The sequence below is a fragment of the Glycine max genome, chromosome 2 (assembly GCF_000004515.6).
Source record: "Glycine max cultivar Williams 82 chromosome 2, Glycine_max_v4.0, whole genome shotgun sequence".
NCBI classification, from domain to species: domain Eukaryota; kingdom Viridiplantae; phylum Streptophyta; class Magnoliopsida; order Fabales; family Fabaceae; genus Glycine; species Glycine max.
The window spans coordinates 21,579,745-21,592,272 of NC_016089.4; the positions used below are offsets into that span (position 1 = coordinate 21,579,745).

Consider the following 12,528-nt stretch of genomic DNA (forward strand, 5'->3'; position numbering starts at 1 on the left):
AGCCCCAAAGCTTACAAATCTGTTTTAAATCCAAGCCCATAAATAAAATAAAATCAAATCTAGATAAGATAAGATAAGATAAAATCTAGATGAAATAATATTTAGATGAGATCAAATCTAAATAATATCTAGATAAGATAAAGTCTAGATAAGATAAAATTTTGTAGAATAAAATAGTCTACCCTCTTCAAGTTCAAGCCCAATTCTGGATTCAAGCCCAATTCTTCATTAATTCCTGAAATTAGATTGAAAACATCAAATTATCTTAATGGGCCCAAATAATAAAACTGCCTAATTAATTTGACAATTAAGACCAATCAGTAATTAAAATGGTGCAAAAAAGGTTAAGAAATAGGTGAAAATAATGGTACATCAAAACCCCCCATACTTAGCCTTTTGCACTCCTGGGCAAAATGAAATAAAGAACAAAATCCAAGGATATCAAAGAGAGACAAACAAAAACATTTACATATTTCTCAATGAACATCAAGGAATGAAAGGAATGGGTAACATCTAACATGAAGAGATCCAAAGAGTCAAGACATTCGTGAAAATCATCCAAGCAACCCAATCATGGCAAAATAGTTAATCAGCTCAAGAATGAAAAGTGATAAAGCCTCACAAGATATACACTCTATCTCTCAAGTGTCTAGGCTACTATTTACCCTCAAAGCACCCATGAAAACCAACACCACATAAACTTGGCAAGATTCTAAAATTGACAATCAACCCATAAACACAAGCACATAAGGATCAAAAGGTCTTTTAAGGTTGTAATGGGGCCAAGGACGAGGTAGGGAAAAATATGGAATAAGTAGCTAAATCCCAAAGGAATAGAGGAGCAATGGGGAATAAGTGCATATTAAGAAAAAATAAGAAGACCTAAAGATAAAATTTAAACATAAAGAGTAGAACCAAGAGTCTCATCATTCTTTTTCTATTTAAGATCCTATTCACTCAACTTTATTGCTTTTCTTTTTCTTTTTTTTCGAATTGATTCAACTTGAAACTTGAATTTTTTTTTTTTGCAATTTTTTTTAACAGTAACATTTGAGAACTAGCATATCTTTCAGCAGCATGTCCAACATTTAACCCATATACTATGTACATCAGTATGGCCCAAAAATACATCATGAAGCATAGCCAACAAAACATGTTATCCAACAACCCCCCCCCCCCCCCACTTATTCCCAAAACAATTCCAAAGCTCCAAAATTCCTTAAGGGTAAGGTGATATCATGGTTTTTCACTTAAGGCTTGTAGTGAGCTTCAAAACAAGGAAAGGGAAACAAGGCTCAAAAGGGCTATCAAAGGAATTAATTCAAGGTAAGTCCATTTGGCTAGAGGCTTATAAGAAAAAAATTGCCTAAATCATTTCCAAATATGCATGTGAATTAGGAAGCATCAACAAGAATCAAGCCAAGGCTATTATGCAAGCAATCAATGGGGCAAAACACACCAAAAGATTATGATGATGGATGGCTCAAATTCTCACAAAGGTAAACTTATCACTTCCAAATTGAGCTTTCAAAACTATCATGACATGTAGAGGAAAAACAAGGATTTCAAATCACAAAATGTCAAGAGACTTTTATTTTCAAAACAATTACCCATTTCTTGAACATATCCTATAATTCAAAGAAAAATATGCAAAGTTGTACATGCAAACTGAATTGACCTAAAATATTAAACTAGAAACCCAACAAAACTAACAAAACTAACAAATTTAACACAAACAAAACTAAAAACAAAGAACTCACCCCCCCCCCCTCATACTTAAACAACACATTGTCCTCAATGTAGCACAATTAAAAGATTAAAGGCAAGTAAACCATCAAATAGAATCGGACAAATGTAATAAAAGTAAAGAAGGAGATAGGAAAAGAAAAACTCCCTAAGTCATGGTGGAAAAGAAGTAAGCTGCAGTAAGGAGATCTTTTGAGCAAGGACAACCCCAATGTGTAATTGGATGCATCGCACATTAGCTCAAATGGGGCTATCCAATCAGGTGCCTCTTTTTGCAACAAGTTGGACAGTGGAAGGGCTACTTTGCTAAAATCTCTTATAAAGCGCCTGTGGAATCCTGCATGACCAAGAAAAGATCGCACCTCTCGCACGCAAGAGGGGTAAGGCAATTATGAAATAACAGAAATTTTTGCAGGATCTACTTCAATGCCCTTATTGGAAATAATGTGGCCTAAAACTATACCTTGCTCAACCATAAAATGACATTTTTCAAAATTTAGAACAAGGTTAGTTTCAGTGCATCTATTCAAAACTTTTTCCAGACTATCCAAACAAACATCAAAAGAGGATCCATATACAGTGAAATCATCCATAAACACCTCTATGAAATTTTCTAAAAAATCACTAAAAATACTAATTATGCACCGCTGGAAGGTACCAGGGGCATTGCACAGGCCGAAAGGCATCCTCCTATAGGCAAAAGTGCCGAAGGGGCAAGTGAATGTGGTTTTTTCCTAATCCTCATGAGCAATATTGATTTGCATATAACCAAAAAAACCATCAAGGAAACAGTAGTGAGATTTACCTGCCAGGCGTTCAAGCATCTGGTCAATGAATGGTAGGGAAAAATGGTCCTTTTTGGTAACTTGATTCAACGTCCTATAGTCGATGCAGACTCTCCAACTGTTCTGCACCCGAATAGGAATCAGCTCCTCCTTCTCATGTTTTATCATAGTGAGGTCGGTTTTCTTCGGGACTACCTGGACGGGACTCACCCATTGGATGCCGGAGATAGGATAAATGATTCCAGCTTTCAAAAGCTTGGTTACCTCCTTCTTCACTACATCAAGAATCACCGGGTTGAGTCTTCTCTGTGGCTGTCTTACTGGTTTAGCCCCATCCTCTAAATTTATCTGATGCATACATGTGGATGGGCTAATACCAGGAATGTCCGCCAGGGTCCAGCCTATAGCCTTCTTATGCTTCTTGAGAACTGATAACAGCTTCTCCTCTTGATCATCAGCAAGGGAGGCAGATATAGTTACTGGAAAACTTTTGCTCTCATCTAAGTAAGCATATTTTAAATTTGATGGCAGAGGCTTCAATTCTGGTGTAGGCGGCTGGATAATGGTAGAAAGAGATGGTTTCTCAGCCTGTACCTCATAAAGAAAGTCAGAGGTATGTGTACTTCCTGAAACATGGTTAGTTCTATCTGACTCTAGAAAATCAATCTCAAAAGGTAAAACAACACCAGACATGTAATCAATATAAATTTCAGATTCACTCTCAGCATTAAATTCAGACATATGATCAAGTACAAATTCAAATTCAATGCATGAAGAGTGACAAACATGCAGATTAGAATGAAGATCAGTCATGTATTCATCAACAATATGGTAAATTATTTCAACACGAAATACAGAAAGAGCTTCAGATGGATGTTTCATAGCATCAAGAATATTAAAATGAACAGTTATATCACCAAACTCCATAGATCACTGCTTGCATATACATCTATCTTAGTTCTAGCAGATTTCATAAAAGGTCTGCCTAGAATGATGGGAACTGATCCTTTAGAAAATCCCTCCTCTATGTTCAAAATATAAAAATCAACAGGGAAAATCAGTTCACTAACTCTAACTAAGACATCCTCTATGAAACCAGCAGGATAGGCAACACTTCTATTAGCTAAATGAATTACCATATCAGTTAACTACAAAGGACCTAAAGATAGAGAATTAAAAATAGATAGAGGCATAACACTAACAGAAGCTCCTAAATCTAGCATGGCATTGTTAAACTTATTGTTCCCTATAATACAAGGTATGCTTAATGTACCTGGATCTTTACATTTTTCAAGGATTTGGGGAAAAGATTTACCAATCAATGCGGAGACATTTCTGCCCATACTAATTCTTTCACTTCCTTTAAGCTTTCGCTTATTAGTGCACAGCTCCTTCAAGAATTTAGCATATCTTGGAATTTGCTTTATTGCATCCAGCAGAGGTATGTTTACCTCTACTTTCCTAAATGTTTCCAAGATCTCTTTCTCTATCTCTTCCATTTTTTTGTTGGAAATTGCTCTTGGAGGGAATGGAAGAGGGATATGCTGCTTCTGCAAATCAGAATTACCAGTGGAAGATTCACCTGCATAGAAATTGTTAGGTAACTTACTCTTTAAATTTTTGTCATCATCTTTTTTTTGGAGTAGAGTGAAGTTGGGCAAGTTCATTTGCGGATGAGGAAGATGTTTCTGGTTGAGGTCCTTGACACTGCTTTCCCGACCTCAATGCAATGGCACTCACATTTTTGGGATTCTGGACAGATTCAGAAGGTAATCTGTTAAAATTCTGGGACTGTTGTTGATTTAACTGTGTAGCCAATTGTCCCATCTGATTAGTTAAGCTCTGAATGGAGGCTCTGGTCTCTTGTTGAAACTGCATGTTTTGCATAGTCATTTGCCTCACAAGTTCTTCAAGGGAAGGTTGCGGAGGGGCCTGAACTGTTTATTGTTTCTGGGGCTGTTGCTGCTGGATTGGTGGAGGAACATATGGTCTGCTTGGGCCAACAACATTTTGAAAATAAGGCTGTTGTTGTTGTTGCTGCTGTTGTGAAGGATTTGACCATCTAAGGTTGGGATTATTCCTCCACCCGGGATTGTACCTGTTGCTAGAGAGGTCATAATTGTTTTGTTGTGGCTGATTTTGCTGCTGAGGTTAAGGAGGTCTATTGTAGATGTTTGCAGCATAAGCTTCAGGCTGTTCAATTGCTTCAAATTGTTGCACAGAAGGGCAAAGGTCTGTGTGGTGGTCGACAGAGGAGCATAAACCAAAGACTCTGGCGATAGGTGCAGATTTTTTATTCATGGCCAGTTAGGTTACCAGGTTAACCAAGACATCCAGTTTACCTTCAAGCTTCTTAGTCTCGGCTGATGAAGATGAATTCGTGGCTACTTCATGCACTCCTCTAATGACAATAGTATCACTTCTGGCACTAAATTGTTGGGAGTTTGAAGCCATCATCTCAATTAAATTTCTGGCTTCAGCAGGGGTCATGTCTCCAAAGGCTCCACCACTGGCAGCATCTATCATACTTCTCTCCATGTTATTGGGTCCTTCATAAAAATATTGGAGGAGAAGATGCTCAAAATTCTGGTGGTGAGGGCAACTGGCACATAGTTTCTTAAATCTCTCCCAGTATTCATATAAGTTCTCTCCACTGAGTTGTCTAATGCTTGAAATATCTTTTTTGATGGTCGTGGTCTTGGAGGCAGGGAAATTTTTTTCTAAGAATACTCTCTTGAGATCATCCCAGCTCGTGATGGACCGTGGAGCAAGGTAATATAGCCAGTCCTTTTCCACTCCCTCTAAAGAATGAGGAAAGACCTTCAGAAATATGTGATCCTCCTGGACATCTGTGGGTTTCATGGTGGAGCAGACAATATGGAATTCTTTCAGATGTTTGTGTGGGTCTTCACCTGCAAGGCCATGAAACTTTGGAAGCAAATGGATCAGTCCAGTTTTAAGAACATATGGGACATCCTCATCAGGGTATTGGATGCACAAGCTTTCGTAGGTGAAATCAGGTGCAGCCATTTCCCTTAGAGTCCTCTCACGGGGTGGAGGTTGTGCCATGTTCTCAGAATGTTCAAAACTATAATGCTCAAAATCACCAATAACAGAATGCTCAGGATGCTCAAAAGGTACAAAATGATGTCTAACAAATGTATGAAATGTCCTATCTATCTCAGGATCAAAGGGTTGTAAGTTAGATGGATTGCCTCTAGTCATACAATATATTCAACATGCACAACTAGTTGCCTTCTCATGCAAGCAACAGTGTAGGTTTGAACTACAACTACCATTAAATGATATCCAAATGACTTGAAATTTTGTGATCAGCCTTATAAAATGATGAGAAGATAGCACAAAAAATTTCAAATTAAAATTCAAAGTCTAACTATAGAAGCTAAAAATGATAAGTTAAGAAAAATAAGAGAATAATACTTGGAAAATAAAAAACTTTTGACAGAATCGTAATTTTTGGAAGGAGACCTCAACTGGCTTATGATGGGCTGCCACAACATGGGAAATTTTTTTCTACCCCAAATACATATATAATAATAGCGATTCTGATAACCGGAGCAAAAGTTATATATGGCCGTTTGAAGTTTTGACAAAAATCAAATTTGCTACTTTTTTGGAACTTTCAAATTTGACCAAACTAAGGGCTCCAACCATTTTTCCCACAAAATATGGATCAAAAGAAGTGACCACAAAAAAATTCATCCACAAATAACAACTATAGCTACCAAAACAAAAAATCCCAATTAATTCAGCAAGGGTGGTCTCTAAATTCCGTCGCTAAGGGATTTCCCCTACTATCCTGTTTTCCAGTTCAACAAAAGTGGTCGCTGAATCCGTCGCAAAACACTATTCACAACAAAACACGAAAACTGAAACAGGGGAAGCGCTAAACAGAAAAACTAAACAAAACACCACACTAAACAAAATAACAAGACATTAAACAACACTTAATGAAACACTAACACAACACACGAAAGCATAAAACAACTAAGCATAAAACATGAATCACTAGCTATTATGAACCTTTGGACACTGCTCCCCGGCAACAACGCCAAATTTGATCGAGGCCATACCCAAATCAAATAAACATTAAAATGTAGTAACTAGGAAGTGATCCTAGGTCGTTTCCCAACGAGCAATGATACACCAAATGTTCATGACAGATAGTAGGAAAATAGTAACGAATGGGGGGGGGGGTTGTTTGCTTTTGTAAATTAAACAGCGAATAGATGTGAATTAGAAAATATCATAATTAAAACACGTTGCTTCCCCTTGATTCACAAGCAAGTCTCTTATCCTAGCTTACGAGAGTTTATCCTTTATCAGTTCAACCACTTAATCCAACCCTAAATTAAATTACTAAGCGAAATTTAATATAAGACATTCATTATGTGATTAAGCAACACATACACCAATTAATCATAAACGATCACTAAGCATGAACGTAAATTAAGCGCAGAGACAATTAATCAAGCACTAAGCATGATGAATTAATAGCAACAAATTCAGAGTAATTAGTGAAGAGGAAAAACTGAACAGAATTTAACAGTAATAGTAGAACCTCAAAGAGAACTGTGCTTGATCCTCAAGAGAAAACAACGCTGGAGACTTAGCCTTCCATTAATCAATAGAGAACGAAATTATAGATTGAAGAATGAAATTTTATTGCTAAAACGAAAAGTCGAAACTGGAATTGCAAAATGAAAAAATGTCTAAAAGAAGAAGAGAAGCCTAAAACTAAAAACAAAAACAGGAGAGAGAGAAGAGAAGGGCCTAAACTAGAACCTTGGTGCTGCTATATAGTTTTCCAGCCCCAAAGCTTATAAATCTATTTTAAATCCAAGCCCATAAATTAAATAAAATCAAATCTAGATAGGATAAGATAAGATCTAGATGAAATAATATCTAGATGAGATCAAATCTAAATAATATCTAGATAAGATAAAGTCTAGATAAGATAAAATTTTGTAGAATAAAATAGTTTGTCCTCTTCAAGTCCAAGCCCAATTCTGGATTCAAGCCCAATGCTTCATTAATTCCTGAAATTAGATTAAAAACATCAAATTAGTTGAATGGACCCAAATAATAAAACTGTCTAATTAATTTGACAATTAAGACTAATCAGTAATTAAAATGGTGCAAAAAGGGTTAAGAAATAGGAGAAAATAATGGCACATCAATCTCCCTATAATTTTACCTAGTGAGAGTGACCTGATTTACCAGTGTGTGGTCAGTTTTGTCATGTACTCCTTGGCTCTCGACGAGGTTTTTCACAAACATGATACCATATTGCATATAGGATTGAGTCTTAATGTATTTGTTTCGTAATGCCTGTGTAATGATCATTGTGACTTGTTATGTGATGGTGGGTAATGAATTGTGAGAGTGTGAGTTGTTGTGTTGTGTAAGTGTGGAATGTGATTTTGTGATTAAATCCTTGGGACAAGTGATGTTACGCAATGAGTGGTAAAATGATGCGAATTGTGCTAAGTTGATCTTGTTATACTATATTATATATGTGCTTTCATTTATCTCTACATGTTTAGGAATGTGACACATTCCCTGTGTGCTATTTGTGTTTGAATCTTGTGATGATCTCGAACCTTGTGTTCGTGGGAGCAGATGGTTAGGTGGATGACTATGGAGAACCTTATGCTAGAGGATACTAAGACACTATGCTCTGATAGGACATGACATTAGGGCTTAGGGTTTTATGTTACTTTTATCATATGCTATTTTGAGATATGTAGTTGAACATGATTTACTTCTATATTTCTTATTGGAATTTCAGTTGTAATACTGATACGGTCTTTGTTTGGAGCCGGAACTCATTATAACCACCATCATTATACCACAACCACCACCCCCACCAACACTGTTGTTGTCACTACCACATTGTTGTCGTCACCTCCAACGCCACCATTCCACTTCCACTGCCACCACACCCCATTGTTGCCACCTCCATCGTCACTATTCCACCACCACCATCGCCACTGCCACCACACCCCGCCTTTGCTTCCTCCATTACCACCACACTATCCCTGCTGCTGCCACCGCCACCACCATTATGTCACCTCCATTGTCGTTGTCGTGCACTGCCTCTACCACAATTCCACCTATTGTCGTTGTCGCCACTACCACCACCATTCCATCACTACCATCACCACCACAACCACCATTCTATTGCTAATATCGCCTTCCCCACCACCATTCCGCTGCCTCCATCATCATTGTCGTCTTCGTTGCCAGTATTCCACCCCACCACTACCTATAATTTTAAAAATTGAACCAGTGATTGACCAAATCAAGGCATTGGATCACTAAGTCAAATATCAAACCAGTGGGTAACTAATTGACCTGCATGACCTAGTCTTTATTAGAAAAAAAAAACTTTAAATATGTTTTTGGTCCTTGATAAATTTGTCCTTCGGATTGGGTCCCTAATATTTTAAAATTTTTGTCTTAGGTCCTTGCCATTAGTTCGAAATCGTTATATGCCTACGTGGCCGTTAACTGGAGACGTAAGATTACATGTATGCTGCCAAGTGTAATCTTTGGTGTTAATGTTTATACACATTGGATTAATTATTTTTTAAAAAAACAAAGAAAACAATGTCGTTTGAATGAAGGCACTATAGGTTAAAAAAATGACAATGTTTGTGTCATATAGAAAGGGCGTAACAACATTGCTTCAGAAGATAAACATGTTTCTCTATTGCTTACTAGGTTTCCATCAAAGTTCTCCACAGAAGGCGATTAGGGTTAACGATTTGGTTCGTTGTTGCTATCGTGGAGGGTTTGTTTAGACAACGTGTGGGTGCGACCTTTGGTCTTTGTCTTTGTCGTTGTGGTCCACGCATTTTTGGGGTTAGGGTTTGGTGTGATTGGAGGAAGATTCTAGTGTTAAAGCTTGTGGCCCCAAAAGTGAAGATCTCGGTCAAGAAAGGTACATCATTAAGTGTTGATTATTGCATTTGTATTATTTATTATGTCTTTTTGTTCATTTTTTGTCAGTATGAGGTGGGGTGCACATGGTGGTTGTGCTATTGATTAGAATAATTTTTTTTGGGTTAATTTTTTTTATGCTTTGGCAAAAAATGCCTTTTTTCTGTGAAGGTTAATCATAGGTGTAATTTCATTCATAACCCCGTTTTGAAGTATGTTGGTGGAGACAAAAATTTGTTGCTTGACATAGATGAGGACAAGTGGTCCTTCATCGAATTGGTCGACATTTTGAAGGAGAACGTGAACTGCTCAGGTGACTTTAAGCTGTGGTGGACATGGGTTCATGATGTTGGTCTAAAAAAGTTGGCCCTTGATAGTGATGCTCTTGGGTTGGCAAATTTTGCATTGAGTAACAACACTGAAGTGTTAGTTTATGTTGAGAAAATTAATGATGGAAGGGTTATTGTTAGTAAGGGTGATGTTGTAGCACTTGATGATACGGACAAAGGTGTTGGGAATGAATTTATTGGGGTTGAAGCTATTGTTAGTGAGTTTGATTCTAGTGATACTGAGTCTAATGAAGGTGGTTCTGAAAGTGGGTATGAGAATGATAATGAAGGTGTTGTTTTTGAAGATAGTGAAGAGGAGAGAGCAACTAGGGTAAATAATGGTTTTTGATAGTGAGGATGAACATTTAGTTAACCTCATTTCGAAGAAAAAATACAGAAACGCTTCATGTGTTGGATCTAGTGGTGATCATAAAAATATTGAAGAAGGAAATGGTGAATTGAGTGAAGGATATGAAAATGAAGAGCTTTACAGTGTTGGTTTTGAATCTGATGAAGAAGACAAACATAAGTTTGTCAAATATAGGAAAGAGAAGTTGAGTAGAGATTTTGAGTTCAAGATTGACATGGATTTTTGCAGCCTACAGGAGTTCAAAGAAGCAATTGTTGACCATTCTATAATGAATGAGAGAGAGGTTGTGTTTCAACCAAATGAGAAAGTCAGGGCAAGGGACAAGTGCAAAGAGAAATGTGGGTATGAGATTTTTTGCGGCATGGTCGGGAGGAGTCACACCTACAGGATTAAGACCTGCAGACCAAAATATCACTGTGGAAAGGTTTTTAGAAACAATATGCTAACTCTAAATGGGTGTAAAAAAATGCTACAGAGAAGTTATAGTCCAGCAACGATGTCAAATTGACACAGATAATGGATGTTGTGAGGTTGAAATATGGTATTGATATAACTTTGGTTGTTGCTTGGAAAGCCAAGATGATTGCTAAAGAAATAGTGGATAGGGATGCTATCAGACAGTACTGTTATCTAGAGGCTTATGATGAAGAGTTGAAGCATGTATGTGCAAGGAACAACTACAAACTTATTTTAGAAAGACCACTAGGGTTGCTGCTTCCTAGGTTTGGGAGCTTTTATATGTGTTTAGAAGCCAGTAAATTGTCCTTTAAGCGTGCTTGTAGACCCATAATAGCACTTGATAAGTGTCACTTGAAGAATAAGTTTGGAGGACAATTATTGATTGTTGTTGGTTGGGATCCTAATGATCAATATCTCCCTATAGCATTTGTTGCGGTGGAGAATGAAACAAAGGACACATGGAAGTGGTTCTTGGAGTTACTTATAAATGATATTGGAAACATAGAAGTGAACAAATGGATAATCATCAGTGATCAACAAAAGGTTAGTAAATTGTTTTGTTCATACTAAACTCCTCTCCATTAAAGTATATTGTCTTGTTCTAGGAAATGGATAATTATGAGTCATTTTGTTATTTGTCTATATTTCATGGATTGGTACAAACTCTACAAGCAACGGGTATTGGTTAGGAGAATCGATTTTTCTTGAGACATTTGTATCAAAATTTCAAGAAAAAATTTGGAGGAGTCACACTTCTCAGAGATTTAATGATGGGTGCAGGAAAGGCAACATATGAGGAGGCTTGGTAAGACAAGATGGCTCACATTAAGGAGGTCAATGAAGAAGCATATGATTGGTTGCTGACTAATGTTCCAAAAAATGCACAATGTAAGCATGCCTTTTCTCATATGTAATTTGTTGTTGAATAATTTAAGTGAGTCTTTCAATAGCACCATCTTGGTGGCTAGAGACAAACCAATAATTACATTGTTTAAGTGTATTAGGTCATACCTAATGGCTAGGTTTGTCACATAAAAGGAAAAGTTAGAAAGATATAAGGGTGAAATTATGCCTAAACCTATGAAGAGGCTGAACTGGGAAATTGGTCAAAGTCGTAACTGGAGTTCAATATATTCTAGTAATAAGATATTAGAGGTTACCCATGCCTAAACCTATGAAGAGGCTGAACTGGGAAATTGATCAAAGTCGTAACTGGAGTTCAATATATTCTAGTAATAAGATATTAGAGGTTACCCATGCTTTGAATGGTGAGAAGTTTGTTGTCAATTTAGTTGATAATTCTTGTTCTTGTAACTTTTGGAGCATAGTAGGTATTTCATGTTGTCATGTAGTGGGCATTGCAGTATGTTGGACACAAACCTGAAAATTTTTTGTGCATGAGTATTATTCTAGAAAATTTTATGAGGTCCGTTATTTGCATGAAGTGTCTGCTATGAAAGGTCAAAGATTGTGGGAAAATGCTAGGAATCCTAGTTTTGTGTTGCCACTTGGGTATAAGAGGGGTCCAGGTAGACCTAAAAAGCTAAGGAGAAGGGAGCCTGATGAGGATCCCAATCCCACTAAATTGAGGAAAAAAAACAACTAAGTACAAATGTAAAAGGTGTGGGAAACTTGGCCACAATCTGAGGAAGTGCGATTTGCCTCCTCCAGTGGTTGAGGAACAAGAGAATGAAGGCACTGTTATTCAACCAGTGAATGAAGGTCATGCAAAAGGTGACACTGTTGTTAAAAGCACAGTTGCTATAAATGACAACATAGTAATTGTTATTCAGTCACAACAAGCTAAGAATGAACTTGTTATTAAGGTACAACAACCTGAGGTAAGTAACTTGTTTAAATTAGTTACATCTTT

The 12,528-nt window shown here is 37.0% G+C and overlaps 1 non-coding gene across 1 annotated transcript; it reads left to right on the forward strand.

The window, feature by feature from the left end:
- The first annotated feature begins 5,113 nt into the window (after positions 1-5,113).
- On the forward strand, positions 5,114-5,222 carry LOC113000948 (small nucleolar RNA R71). Its single transcript, XR_003266249.1, has one exon. It is a non-coding gene; the product is annotated as a small nucleolar RNA R71 (small nucleolar RNA).
- The last annotated feature ends 7,306 nt before the right edge of the window (positions 5,223-12,528 follow it).